Below are 13793 nucleotides of genomic sequence, written 5' to 3'. Positions count from 1 at the left end.
AAGTTGGTATGAACTTGTATGGACTGCTCAGGTTCATCCTCCTCTGATCCACCATCAGATTTATTTTGATCTTTTTCTTCCAACTCCTTCTCTGCCCTGTTAATCCTTTCTAGCAAGTTTCCTGAATTGTGAAGAGAATTAAGAATGTTCTCAAAAACATTTGTAGCATTGATATTGGGAAATAGTAGAGGCTTGAAAGTTTGAGCAGTCTGATCTTGTTCCCCCTCAGATGAGGAACTACTCTCAGCTTATTTTTCTTTTGAGGGTGCACCCTCTGATCTGACAATCTCAGGCTAACTAACTTCAGCCTCTTTTCCTTGAGATCCCTCTGTTTTGACAGCAGGGGATTTTACCACTTCTTCTTCTTGAGTCACAAGAGCTTGAACAGCCTCTTCTACGACATCTCTTTCTTTCGATATAAGATCTTGAACGGGTTCTTGATCAGCATTATTTTCAAGAGCTTGAGCAGGCTCTTGAATCACTTTTTCTTCTTCTATAGAAGGGTTCAACTGAATATGTTCTTCGGCTTGCTCAATAGAAGGTTGAGCTTTTAAACGATTCTCTTCTGCATAAATACTTTTAAGTTCGATCAGATGAGCAGCAGCTTGCTCATCTTTATCTGTAACATCATTATATAAGTCCATTTGATCATCTTTATCAGAGGAACTTCCGAATGGGCTAGCTCATGAGAAACTTGCTTCATCAACGTACCGATTAACCACTGAGCTATAGTTCTCCATAATCTCGTCCAACCTCTTCAAAGCTTTTGCTTCTGCTTCAACACCTTTCTCAATGGGATTGAAGTTGGCTTTTCTGGCCTCGAGAATGGGAAAAAGAGCTCTTCCCCTCAGGTTTGCTTCCACCAGATCTTTTCACTTAAGAGCTTCATAAACTTCTGAAGTCTTAGCCCACTTCAAAACCCTTTTCTCATTTTTGACTAGCTCTCTCCATTGACTGATTATCCCTTTACCTTTGATGACTTCGGTGTACTTGATAGACATTCTCTTCAGTACCCAGGTATCAAAGATCTATATCTTCTCAGCAGCAGCAGCTCTGGCCTGATCCATCATGAGGTTAACAATACACGTTGCCTCCGAAACTTCTTCATCGACGTTTGAAACAATATCCTTTCCTTTTCCGATCACTTCTTTGGGCTTTGGAAAGGGCCGTGGTTCTCCAAAGACAATTCCAGCGAATTGTCTTGCAAAACGCATGATTTCATGAGCAGTCAATGGTTTTACGAACAGTCCTGGTACAGCTTCTGCTGGAACAATCTTTCCACCCACCAAAGACTCCGTTGGAACAAGGTTTGGAACGTGAGGAAGTTCTAAAAGAGTAGACTTAACCTTTTCAGGTTCATCACCAGCAACAACAGAGGTAGGAGCATCCACTTGCTCTAGTTCAGTACGTTTTGTAGCACTCGCAGCTACAAGATCAGGTTGATAAATAGGAGATGCAACCCTGTTCAGAATTTCAGTGGTTGGACAAACTGGCTCAACAGTTGGCCCGGGAGCAAATTCCTTTTTAGGAATAAAAACAGATTTTTCTTGTTCCATCTCAGGAACATTAAATTTGGGCACATTGGTCAGGGATTGAGAAGAGGTTACCTTCGATGACGCCTTCATCAATTTAGACGCACGGGGATAGGGAACCGGAGATAGGGAAGACAGGGGAATTGTGGCAAGTTCGACTAGACCTTGCCTGACTCTGGAATCAACTATTCCATAATCCTTCTTCGATGAGCTCTTAAGGCTGGTAGAGCTAGCCTCAGACTCGTTCACGGTCTTTGTTCGTTTGGCTCATGTAGACAGGACAGAAGTCGCTGGATGTTTTGATCGGGTAACAAACCTTCCTGTTGTCTGTTGACTCGAGGCTCCGGAAAGAGACTCTTTGTTGTTCTTCATTTTGACTAGGGTGTTTACGACTATGAAGACAGTGTACACCCTGGTTGGGTTGATTGGTTCATAATCCTCCATCGGGACTCCCAAATGTTCCAATAAACGACTTATCTGAGCAGCAAAGTTGATGCTCTCCTTGTTCTCTTGGTTAATTGAACAGCAGAGGTTTTGGAACAACGTTAAAGCCCAATTGACTTGAATCCCCTTTGAGATGGCAGACATATAGTCAAACTAATCTTAACTATAGAGATTGAATGATTCTGCCTTCCCCTGAAGTGCTTTCGACACCACATCATTCAGCAAAATAAATTGTGGTTTGAGAGCCTTCTTACTCCCATTAAGTCGAATCGTGGAGCCGTCGGCAGAAAAGACCATCTTCATTTCCTCCGTCACTACCGTTGACAGATGTCGGTTGAACGTATTCCCTTCTGATGGAAGTTCAAAGAACTCCGCATATGCCGCCTCGTTGAAAGAGATTTTTATTCCGTTAATAGTTGCCACAATAGAATCATCCACCATTGTTGCAGACTTGAAGAACTCCCTCACTTTCTTCTCGTGGAAGATGAAAGACCCTCCCATATACTTTCCCAAACCAAAATACTCGAGGGATCTAAACATTTCGACCACCTCTTGTTGATCGAACATGTAAACGGAAGAAAAATCCACCTGCAAAGTACAGTGATCGAGCATGATTCTCTTGTTTCCCATTTTTCAGAAGAATACGAATAGACACACAAAGAACAAGAGTTTTTGAGAGAGAAAAACAACGAAATCTAGGGTTCTTAGAAATCTTGAGTGAAAGAAACTTTCAATCTCATGCAAAACTATCCTTATATAGGCTGTCAAAAATCATATAGGATAACCGTCGTTTTTCCTAGGGGTATGACCCATCAATTAATTTTAGACGTCCTTTCTAAAGAGTCATCATTATATTGAGGGTATATTAGTCAATCTCTCTCAACATTGAAAGACACGTGTCTTCATGTTATTAGGAGATGACTGTTTTTATTTTTGAGCGAGAAAAAGTAGATATATTTTCACGTGGGACAGTTGTCCTTGATCGGTCTAATACACACGTAGTTAGACGTTTTTCTTACTTCATCCATCTATGACAACTAAACGTCTATTAGACACATGGGTCTATTAGATGCACGCGTCTAATCACGTGTCATAAATATGTGTCTAATGTTTATTAGACGCATAGATTGAGTTTAATATACATTAATCATCAAAATTCCAATAGTCAACTTACTTTGACACTTGGTCAAAATAATTTGACCCAACACACTATAATTATCAATAAAGTGATATTTCATCTGACGGTATGCACACCACGCATTCTCAAATTTACCAAGGAATTCTTTATATTCTCTTGAAGTTAAGGGCTTAATTAGATTCCTTTTGTTGAAGGAGAGTAAAATTTTGACTTAGGGTCATACTTAAATCATCAAAAGTTCTAGGAGGTCTTGGGACCTATGGTATTAATTGTTTAGAAGCCATCGGGGCATTTATTTTAACCGATATAGGTTTGCTCGGACTTGGCTTAAGAGAGGGCAGAGCTTGCCAAGTGGTTGTGACCTGATGAACTTCCGTTTTGACTTTTCTTTGAGGTCGCGCATGAGAAGCGTATGTCTTCACGGTTTTACCCTCCTTCCTTTCTTTTTCAAACACTTCATCGAGATTATTACTAGTCTTGAGAAGTTTCTTCATGTTTTGGAAGTTTTTAACGGAAAATCCAACAAAATATCGGCCATTAACATTATCCAAATCATATTAACTTGTCTTTGTTCATTGGGAAAAGAATCAATTTTTTTAGCAACAGCTTTCCATCTTTCGATAAAAACCGAAAATTTCTCATTTTCAACTTTTCACGTTCTTGAGCTTCTTCTCAGGTCGTTCTAAGCTAAGATGCATATTGAACCGTTCTATTAAGGTTGATGTGAGTCCATCGATAGTTTGAAGGTACGCTACCATTTTTGGTGATACCAACGTAGGGTTGCATCATCTAAGTATTGTAGAAATAGATGGAGGATCGTTGATCTCCTAGATGTAGAGGTTCCATAGCCATCATATATGTTTGGAAGAAAGTTGTAGGATCACTCTTGCCCACATATTTTGATATCGATGGAAGTTTTACACCAAATGAGATGACTGCTCGTTCAATAGTTTTCATATTATTTTTTCAATCATTGTACTCTTCAATACTACCTTTGGTTAATTGGTTTAACTGAGCTTGAATCTTGGCTTGGTTGGTATTCAACTAAGCTATTTGTACCTCATATTCCGTAGGAGGAATAATCATAGGGTTTACACCCTTTTGGGCATTGTTGGGTCAACATCAGTCGATCCCGGATGGGTCCTAATTGACATGTTATCCTCATATTCAAACTCATTGTAAAGAGAGGTTTCTTCCATGCTATGGCTAGTTTGAAGGTTGAACCTAATCAGATTGAAGATAGGTGGGACATAATTTTGTGCATGTCGTGACGAGGATGGTTGATCCTAAACATGAATAGTAGGCTTAGTTATCAAATTTGCTAATACCACTAACCGTTCTGTTACTTGTTGAAGAGTAGTCTTCATTTCAGCAAACTCAGTTGGAGATACCGCATCAAATTTTAGAGTTCCTTCTGCCATTTCTTGGCGCACAAAATGTCTAGTTTTTGGGTCTTTATTTTGCGGGGTCGTACTGTTCAAAGTGATTGAAGACTGTGATTGAGGTAAGTATTGCAATAGTAAAAACAAGAGAAAATGTATATACAAGTAATATGACATATAATATGAATATATCATATATTTTCTTTATAGAACTCCGATATGATTCAAAATTTCGGAGTTCCGTGTTACATGGTTTTGTTAGTTCCATTTCACTATAGCTAGGTTTCTAACTTTTTTTTGCTATACAATAATGGTAAAGCTAAAGTTTCCCCCTTTTTTTAGTTTTAGGGGAAATGAGTCATGCTACAGCAGGTAGAGGTAATGAAACCTTCGCTCTTTTCTTTTTGTTGGCAATGGTACTCTTCCATGATTTAATCCAAATAATCCTTTCGATCCTTCGAGATACCAATTTTGACTGCGTCATTCCACAGCTCTATGTATCTTGCGTAGGTATTGTGGTCAATAGGCCTGTCTATTTTAATTTACAACCACACAATCACGACAAAGAGACATACAGTCTCGTCTAAATTGCTTAAAAATTTTGCTGGTGTAGTAAGAGGTGGACTCACTCAAGACCCATAAGTTTAATTACGGGTTGATCATCTATTAGATAGGACATTTTCTTAATGACATACCACGGTATGAGATCGCGTATGGAATCGTTGTTGGGGATCAACGCTTTTGGCGTGGCACTCCTAATGCATCCACATTGGATGGCGGCACACATCTCACTATCGGGAACTGGGAGAGGATAATGATGGGTGCTCCTCTCTTGCTTAAATAGTAGGTAAAGTAGGATTCATTCAGGCTTAGCAATTGTACGCGTTTTTTTCATTCCCTTCCATTTTCTGGCGCACATGCCCTTTTTTAATTGGCATACACTCCCTTTTGAATTGGCCCGTACATGTGTTAAATCGATACACTTGCGAATGTATCGATCTAATTAACTTGAGAGTCGCCATTTTAATTTACTTCTTAAAGAAACTAAAGAAAAGAAAAATCAGAGATTCATTTTAAGAGTTCGGTGTTTGGTTACGTATTAGGAAAGGGCCTACGACGCTATGTCCTATACGCCTGTCTTTATAGACATTCTCTACTCCTAAGTAATTGGCCATATGATGTTTGAAGGAATGTTACGTTTTCGTTCTGAGTTTAGAACTTTTTTGATTGTGTGAGAGACACTAGCCAACTTTATAAAAGGGGTTAATCTTATTCATGAGGTGCTTAACAGGGATAAAGCATTGAAAAGCATTCAAAGGCATTGAAAGGTGTCGAAGAGCATTGCAAGGCAGAGAGAAATATTTTCAAAGAAAAGCAAGAATCAGGATTCCCGAGAAGGATCAAACAAGAATAGATGAGGAGAACAACAATTCAATTGGAGGACTATAATTTTATTCTTTTGCTCAAAGGAGAGAAGAGAATGGATTAACTCAAGGTCCTAAGTGTTTCTCCTTTTGAAATTCTCAGAGTTAAGAAAACTCTAAATACAGCATCTTAGAATGAGTAATTTTCAGAAAATAATTCCTAAAGTTCCCAAAAATTCACATAGTAGTCAAAATATTTTTAGAAGCTCAAAGGAATTGGATTTGGAATTTTCAAAATTATAGAACTCCCAATATGACATTGCAAAGATGGACATTTTTTTAAATGGGTTCCAAAAATTCCGAGAAAAATTTATTTTTGAGGAAAATAATATTTTTGAATTCTTGGGAAAATTCGAGAAAATTTGAAAGTGATTTGGATGTTTGAATCCTCATTTTAAAGTTTGTTTGTTAAATCTGGGAAACAAACAGGACCTTAAGTTTATTTTATTTTTGATTTTTTTTAAGTTTTAATTCAAAATAAAAGTAAAAGAAAGCCTCTGCGCTCAATTAAAAGAAGAAGAAGATTTGAGGACTATTTTAATTTCGAATTAAAAAATAATTCAAATTAAATTAGTAAATACCAATTTAAAAGTCAAAGAAGTTCATGGCTTCTTTGCAAATCCCAGAAAAGATGGGGAATGAGAATATAACAAATAACCCACTGGTCTTCCCCTCGTCTCTGACCAGACGATTTACGGCGACCTTCGCACCTGAGATCGCAGATCCGTCCGTCGCTATCCCCCGTCTATATGTTCAGCTCATCCACGCCCCATTTCTCTCCACTATGAGTCGCCATATGGATTCGATCAAGTCTCAGCCTCAAGAAGACCAGGATCGATTATCCCCCTAAACTGCAGAATCAACCAGACACCGTCTGAATCCTGCTTCCAGATCACAACAGAACTCGCTGCGACGATACGTCGAATCACCTAGAGCTCGTCTACGCACTGGAATTGCACCTAATCTTCTACAGCAGAAGAAACTGCACATCCAGCACCTTCTTCTTCTTGGAAAACGCAGGTTTTGTGATTTCAACAGAATAATTTCTTTTGTCTCCAGAACAAGGGCGAAATCCTAATCTAATCCAAACCTAAACTAACCTAAACCAACATCTATCAATCTAAATATCCAGCCAACAGCAAAACAAAACACAGCAGTAGGAACAACAAGAACAAGAAAAGCAAAACCAGGAATCAACAATGGGGAAAAAAATGCAATTGAATCTCTAATACGTGAATGGCATCAGTGTACAGAACCTATGCCTCAATCAATGACTCAATGATTACATTGGATAGGAATGTTACCTGAGAGAAAAGAGAAGTGAAATGAAAGGAGGTGTTAAGCTATTCGGGAATGCGGAAGTCTCTGCTGGAATTTGTTTCTTCCGTTCTTTGTGCTCGGGAGTAATCTCTCTACTGCAATATGTCTTCTCTTCTGCAGCTTTTAGTTCATGTCCTCTCCTGTGGTAGACGGAATGGGACGGAGCCTCCAAGAACGGCCTTCATCTAAGCAATCTCCGATGGAACTGCTCTCTTCGATTTTGTAACGGCTCTTTTATCTCTCTAGGATCGATCTCTCTTCTTTCTCCAGAACTGATTTTTTCAACCCCTAATCTCAACTGTCATTTTCCCTTTTATATATTCGGGAAATTGGACGAAATGACCCTGAAGAAAGGGTTATTTGCCTCCGTGGTCACCAGATAATTGAAATTGATCTGATGACCACTTTATTTTTTTTGGACAAATATACCCTTTTCGCGTAACGCGAAGGGACTTCACGTTTCGCGAAGGGAGTTTTTTTATATAAATACTTAAAATTTTTCATTTCGGCATTTTCTTTCTCTCACTTCTCTCTCTTCTCTCTTCCTTCTCTTTCCTCTCTTCTCTTGACGGCGGTGGCACGGCGTCGGCACGGCGAAACCCTAAACCAAAACCTAAACGAACACATTATACAGATCGACGAAGGGCTTCACGTTTCGCGAAGGCCCAGACGGTCGATGAGCCCTAATTTGTAAGTCAAGAACTTCTTCAGGTCGGTCTCTCTCTCCCTCCCTCGATCCGAATTAAGAATCATGTGAATGCTTATTGAATCTTCTTCTTCTAATGATTCATCTTTGATCTCGCCTAAGTTATTTTCGGATTAATTTGTCTTATCATAATGTCTTCTTACTTGCAGCTTCAATCTCGTGCATTGCTAGTTAGGGCTAGTATTTCTGTACTAGGATCTAGTTGATTATTGAAGAATTCTATCTGTATTCGATCTAGATCATAACCTAATCTCCTTTGTAATGTGTTTTGTTGGTCTCTCTTTGGCAGAAGCAGAAGAAACAAGATCAATTAGGGCTTGCAAGAGGAAGGAGATGGTGAAAGTATCTACCTTCTTTGGAATGACAGTGGGTGCCTTCGTCTTCTGGCAATCCATGCCTTAGTTGGAAAATAAATATTTTGATACTTAGATTTGCGAGTTTGTGATGGGCGTTATTTTTCAACAATTTTAGGCTGTCATTTGACATTATATGAAAAATGTAGATAATGCTATATTTTGATATTATATGAAATTCAATCTTGAAATCCGACAGATTCGATTAGGATCTCATTTCCATTTCGGAAGATCTTCACACTTTTTAATATGTTTATTTTATTTTCTTTCACAATGGTTTATTTGTCGCATTTAAACGACTATTCATTTCATCGACCATCTAAATAATATATATAAATCAAAATCTATAGGAACCCACCACAAAGCTTTATTTGAAACTGATATTTGTTACATGCATCTTTAACAGAAATCACAATTCAATAAGAAAATTGTCTAAAATTTCAACAATGATTTTGTAAGTTATTGGAACATACTATATCTGTAAGAGTATACATCTTTTTCCTGAAGACTGTATATCTGTAAGAGTATACATCTTTTTCCTGAAGACTGTACTCCTAAAAGATTGAAACTAATATACAAAAGAAGCTGTTTCCTTCCTCTCATGCTGGCTCTTCTAGCAACATCCCTTGCCTTGAGAGGTGCAAGCTCACCGGCTTGAGATGCAAAGAAGGATTCGTAACCGGATGAATCAAATGCAAAACATGTATGTTTAGATCTCTCTCGAGGAAGCCATGCCATTGCAAATCTCCTCGATTCCTCTGGATTGAGCTGGTAGTACCAACCTCCACCAACCCTATACTGCTACTAATATCTATTTCATTTGCATGCATTTCCTGAACCATCTGGTGATCATAAGGGAAGGCCAAACATCCTGACAGTTGAGTCAACACTTGTAGAACTGGAAATGGCTACAAATTTATAGATCACCAATGATTGGTAAACTTAAAACACAGCCAAGGCCACTACAACTCTCCATTTGAAAAGTATTTCTTATTCTTCCTTGTACAATTGAGGGTACTGTTTTGAAAGAGATGCACTCACATCCTATTATAAAACACAAACAATTACTTTTCCGGTTCACGATTATCCAAAATAAATAGAATCAGCCAGAGGCAAAGATATACCTTGTCAAAAAGTCCAAGAACTAAAACTGGTACTGAAGTGAAGATAACATTATACAAAGACTAAAATGTGAAAGTCATCGCGAAACGTGAAGCCCTTCGCGAAACGTGAAGCCCTTCGCGAAACGTGAAGCCCTTCGCGAAACGTGAAGGCCTTCGCGAAACGTGAAGTCGTGAAAATTAAATTAATGTTTCCTGAAACGAAATCGAATCAGAGCATTATTAACTGCAAACATATCATCGACAAGATGAACAACCAAGATGAACAATAAGATGAACAATAAGATAAACAATAAAAAAATCTCATGATTTAGGGTTTAAAGATGAACACAATGGAAATAATAACATAAATCGATCCAATCACCTGATATTAGAACGAGTTTTCGTCGTCGATCTGTATAATGTGTTCGTTTAGGTTTTGGTTTAGGGTTTCGCCGTGCCACCGCCGTGCCGACGTCGTGCCACCGCCGTCAAGAGAAGAGAGGAAAGAGAGGGAAGAGAGAAGAGAGAGAAGTGAGAGAAAGAAAATGCCGAAATAAAAAATTTTAAGTATTTATATAAAAAAAACTCCCTTCGCGAAACGCGAAGTCCCTTCGCGTTACGCGAAAAGGGTATTTTTGTCCAAAAAAAATAAAGTGGTCATCAGATCAATTTCAATTATCTGGTGACCACGGAGGCAAATAGCCCTTTCTTCAAGGTCATTTCGTCCAATTTCCCTATATTCTCTTTCAATTTCAGGGGTCATATTAGAAATACACCCTAAAATCAAGGGCACGCTTGTGAATAAAAAAAATCTTTTTAACTTTCCTTTTATTCCCGACTTCCTTTTATCAACTTGCATCATCATCCCAAATAAATTACCCTGGCCTCGTTTTTACTTCAAAAGTTGCGAATTTTTTATGGTAGATTCGGGACACCATGACCGTGAATCTCTTTTTCGAATCAACCCAAACGTACATTCCTAGCCCAAGTTACGATTTTTCAAAGTCTTCAGCTATTTATCCTCTCGGTTCATGTACCAGCTTCACAGCGGGAGACTTGGACTGAGTGGGAGGGCTACTTGATATCATTGGAAAGTTAATTCAAATATCTTTCCAATGGTATCTCACACACTTAATATGGATCATTGGCTCAAAAGTTATGATGCTTAGAAATGTGGCATAGCTTCAATTAGCTCCCAGGATTTGAGTCGGTAGTATTGCTTCCCTTGTACAGATCGATAGAGGGCCTTAAAGGTCGAATTACGCTTTGGGGTCGGTTCCATTAGAAATATACGTGAGTTAGCTTTCCATCCCAACTTTGATTACCCAAAAACATCGATCACAGCTCAAGTTACGAATTTTTAAGTGAAAGAGTGTTCGATTTAAACCTTTCAAGAACACCTTCCACTCATGTCCGAATTTCGTCCTGGTAGAGGGCACCAACGGGAGATTGGGATACACCATATGAAAGAGGACTCATTTATCTTTCAAAACATTCAAGATCATCGAATTTCATCTAGTATTCAAGCCAGGATAAATTTATGAAGTCTCCTTCTTCTAGAAGACCATTCAACTCTTTTCCATTTCCACTTGTCACATGTTCGGTCCCTTGTTGACCCGGGTTGACTCGTTGGTTGGCGGGTTGACTCAAGTTGACTATGGTTGACCCATTTTCTCGCTTTTCACTTTATGAGCGTTTTCTTCACAAATTTGCAAACAGTAATATTACACTCAAAATTCGAGATTTTTCAAAACGTACAACATGAACGTTTCACGGGTTCCGGGAATTGAGTTAGGGTGAAAAATGGCGATTCAACTCATAAAAGGGCTTTGAAATAACTCTTTGACACGTTTTCTCCAATAACAATATTAAACTTGAAATTCATGATTTCTCGCATCAGTTATTCTGAAAGTATGGGAGGACCCTAGACTTAAGTACTTTTGCAACTTGTCACTCGAAACCTCGCCTTTCAGGCTTTTCAAAGTCAGTTTTTCAAGAAGTGTTTCTATTTTTGTTTTCCCGGTTCAATAAACAAACATGAGTATTATTTTGTACCGGGTCTTTTTTATTAGGTATCTAGGGTGTAAAAATGGGGTGTTTACAGTAATATTTCATATGAGATCATTCTAGTGGGATCTTTATTTCCTTCCCTAAGGTGATAAGCCACTTTCAGTATCTTTGAGGATGGAGAGTGGTTGCTTGATGGGGCAAGGAGAAAGTGGGTCATCATGATCGTTATGGTGAGTAGGAAGGTACTGAAATTAAGCGAAATCTCTTCGCCTTGAGTAGCCAACTTTATCTAGCGTGGAAGGTCCATGTATTTTATAGTTAGGATCTTGTCCGTCGTGGTGTTTGTGTACTTGAATTCCTCATGAATAAGGCGCCTGAAGGACTGAACTCCGTGAAAGGCTTGAGCTTTAGGATGTTCTTGTTATTGATCATCATGATTGCTCTGAATTCTTCGATAGTCGTTAGATCTGGCAATCTCCTATGATGAAGGCCTTGTGCATTGGATCCCATTTTCGCTGCATTTCCATCATAAAGTTATGATAGATTCGGAAGTGAGTATACTTAGGAGCGACATTTAGGTCGTAATCTCGGTAATATCATTTTGTCTCATAGAAATGGTGGCTCCAAAGGAACATGATCTTCATTTTCTATTAAGGCCATTATGCGATCATATAATCACTTGACAAACATATCGTTTGATTTTGATAAAGTAAATATGATTAGAGATGTTCATTATATCTATTATATATGTATGCATGTTTAATAATAAACACATACATGTTGACTTGTTGAGGTTCTGTTGTTTGGGGACGTCAAACAACAGTTGGGCAAAGTAATCGGGTTTTGTGTGCTAAAGTGTGGTCGAGGTTTGGTTTGGAATTTCTCTCCATCGTCGTTAAGGTCGCATCCTGACAGATGTATCAAATTCATAGGGGGGATCGATTCTGGATTCCTAGATTTTCCTCACACAACATCTCTCGGTCACACACCTGTATGATCGGTCTTCAAGTAATTTGTAGAAGTACATAGTTTCAATTTAGTACTTCTTCACGTAGTCCTAAGTGATGTACCATTTTGGTCCCTATCAATTATTAGGATAAAGCCTAAGTACCCTTTGGGGTGATGAACCCTTCAAGGTGGACTATTATAAAGGTTTGAAATGTTATAAATAAAATTTTATATAGCCATACTTTTATTTATAAATCAAACATGACCTTAGAAGACTCTCCAAAAAGTTGTACGCACCCTTCCATTGGTACCGGTCCCTATGTTCGGTTCCTTGAGTTTTTTTCGATTTAAAATTTGGACCGGACTAAGCTCGTCAAAGGTATAAAAATATAGCCTCGATTTACATGCCAAAAATCTCTTTTAAATAAAATAGTAATTAAGAAAATTATTTGTACAAAAATATAGCTTTGGCGCTTAGTTTATAGATTTAAATATAAATCTTTTTGGTGTACGTGTAAAATGTAATAACACTAGAGTTTCTATAAGGGGTCTGTTGTTTAGTTACGTTCGGGAAAGGGCTTTCGTGTTATATCCTACGCGCCCATTGAAAACTGGTTTATTTCTTAAAAGTCTGGCTAGCAAAAAAATTATTTATAACATTTATTTTCTTAAATTAGTAGTTAGAGGTCCTAAACAATGATATGTTTGGATTACGTAAATAATTTTACAAAATTATTTAAAAGTGCGTATCTGCGATTGCTTGTTGTAAAAGATTGGTTAAGAACCTTTCAGGATTATTTGAAAATAGATTGGGGCTCCAAAATTACAAAAATAATTTTGAATTTTGAATAGTGGAACCAAAGACAGGAGTCATAGGGCTTTGGTCCCTTTTTATCAGTCAGGGACCGGAGAGGCTCGGTCTAGACCAATGGAGTTCTCGATTGGGGTTCGGGATTCTCTTTTAAATAAAATATTATTTAAGAAAATAATTTATACAAAAATGTAGCTTTGGAGCTTAGTTTATTGATTTAAATATAAATGTTTTGGTGTACGTGTAAATATTGAAAATACACTCGGGTAAAATAGTAAATTATCGCTAAACTTAGTGAATTACAGAATAATCTTACAGAAAGATTAAACACACAGCTTAGTAATTCAGAATTCGTAATGCGGAAGGGAGAACTCGTCGTTGTACTCTGGTCACATTTTATTTTGAAGTGTAACAACGGTTGAATCTTTCTCATAGATACGTGTCAGATTTCCGTTGATAATTTTTTTATCAATTTTTTAAACTAGACCTAGGGCAACAAAAATATATATTTTTTTTCTACCGGGGCTGGGACAGCCCAAAACTCGGGGCTAGCTCTGTGTAGAGTTATGCCAAACAAAAGTCCATATACAGTAGAAACTCTATAAAATAATACACTTGGGAC

The sequence above is a fragment of the Impatiens glandulifera genome, chromosome 8, assembly GCF_907164915.1.
Source record: "Impatiens glandulifera chromosome 8, dImpGla2.1, whole genome shotgun sequence".
NCBI lineage: Eukaryota > Viridiplantae > Streptophyta > Magnoliopsida > Ericales > Balsaminaceae > Impatiens > Impatiens glandulifera.
The sequence above is the reverse complement of the archived record's forward strand: the minus strand, read 5'-3'. Positions refer to the sequence as shown.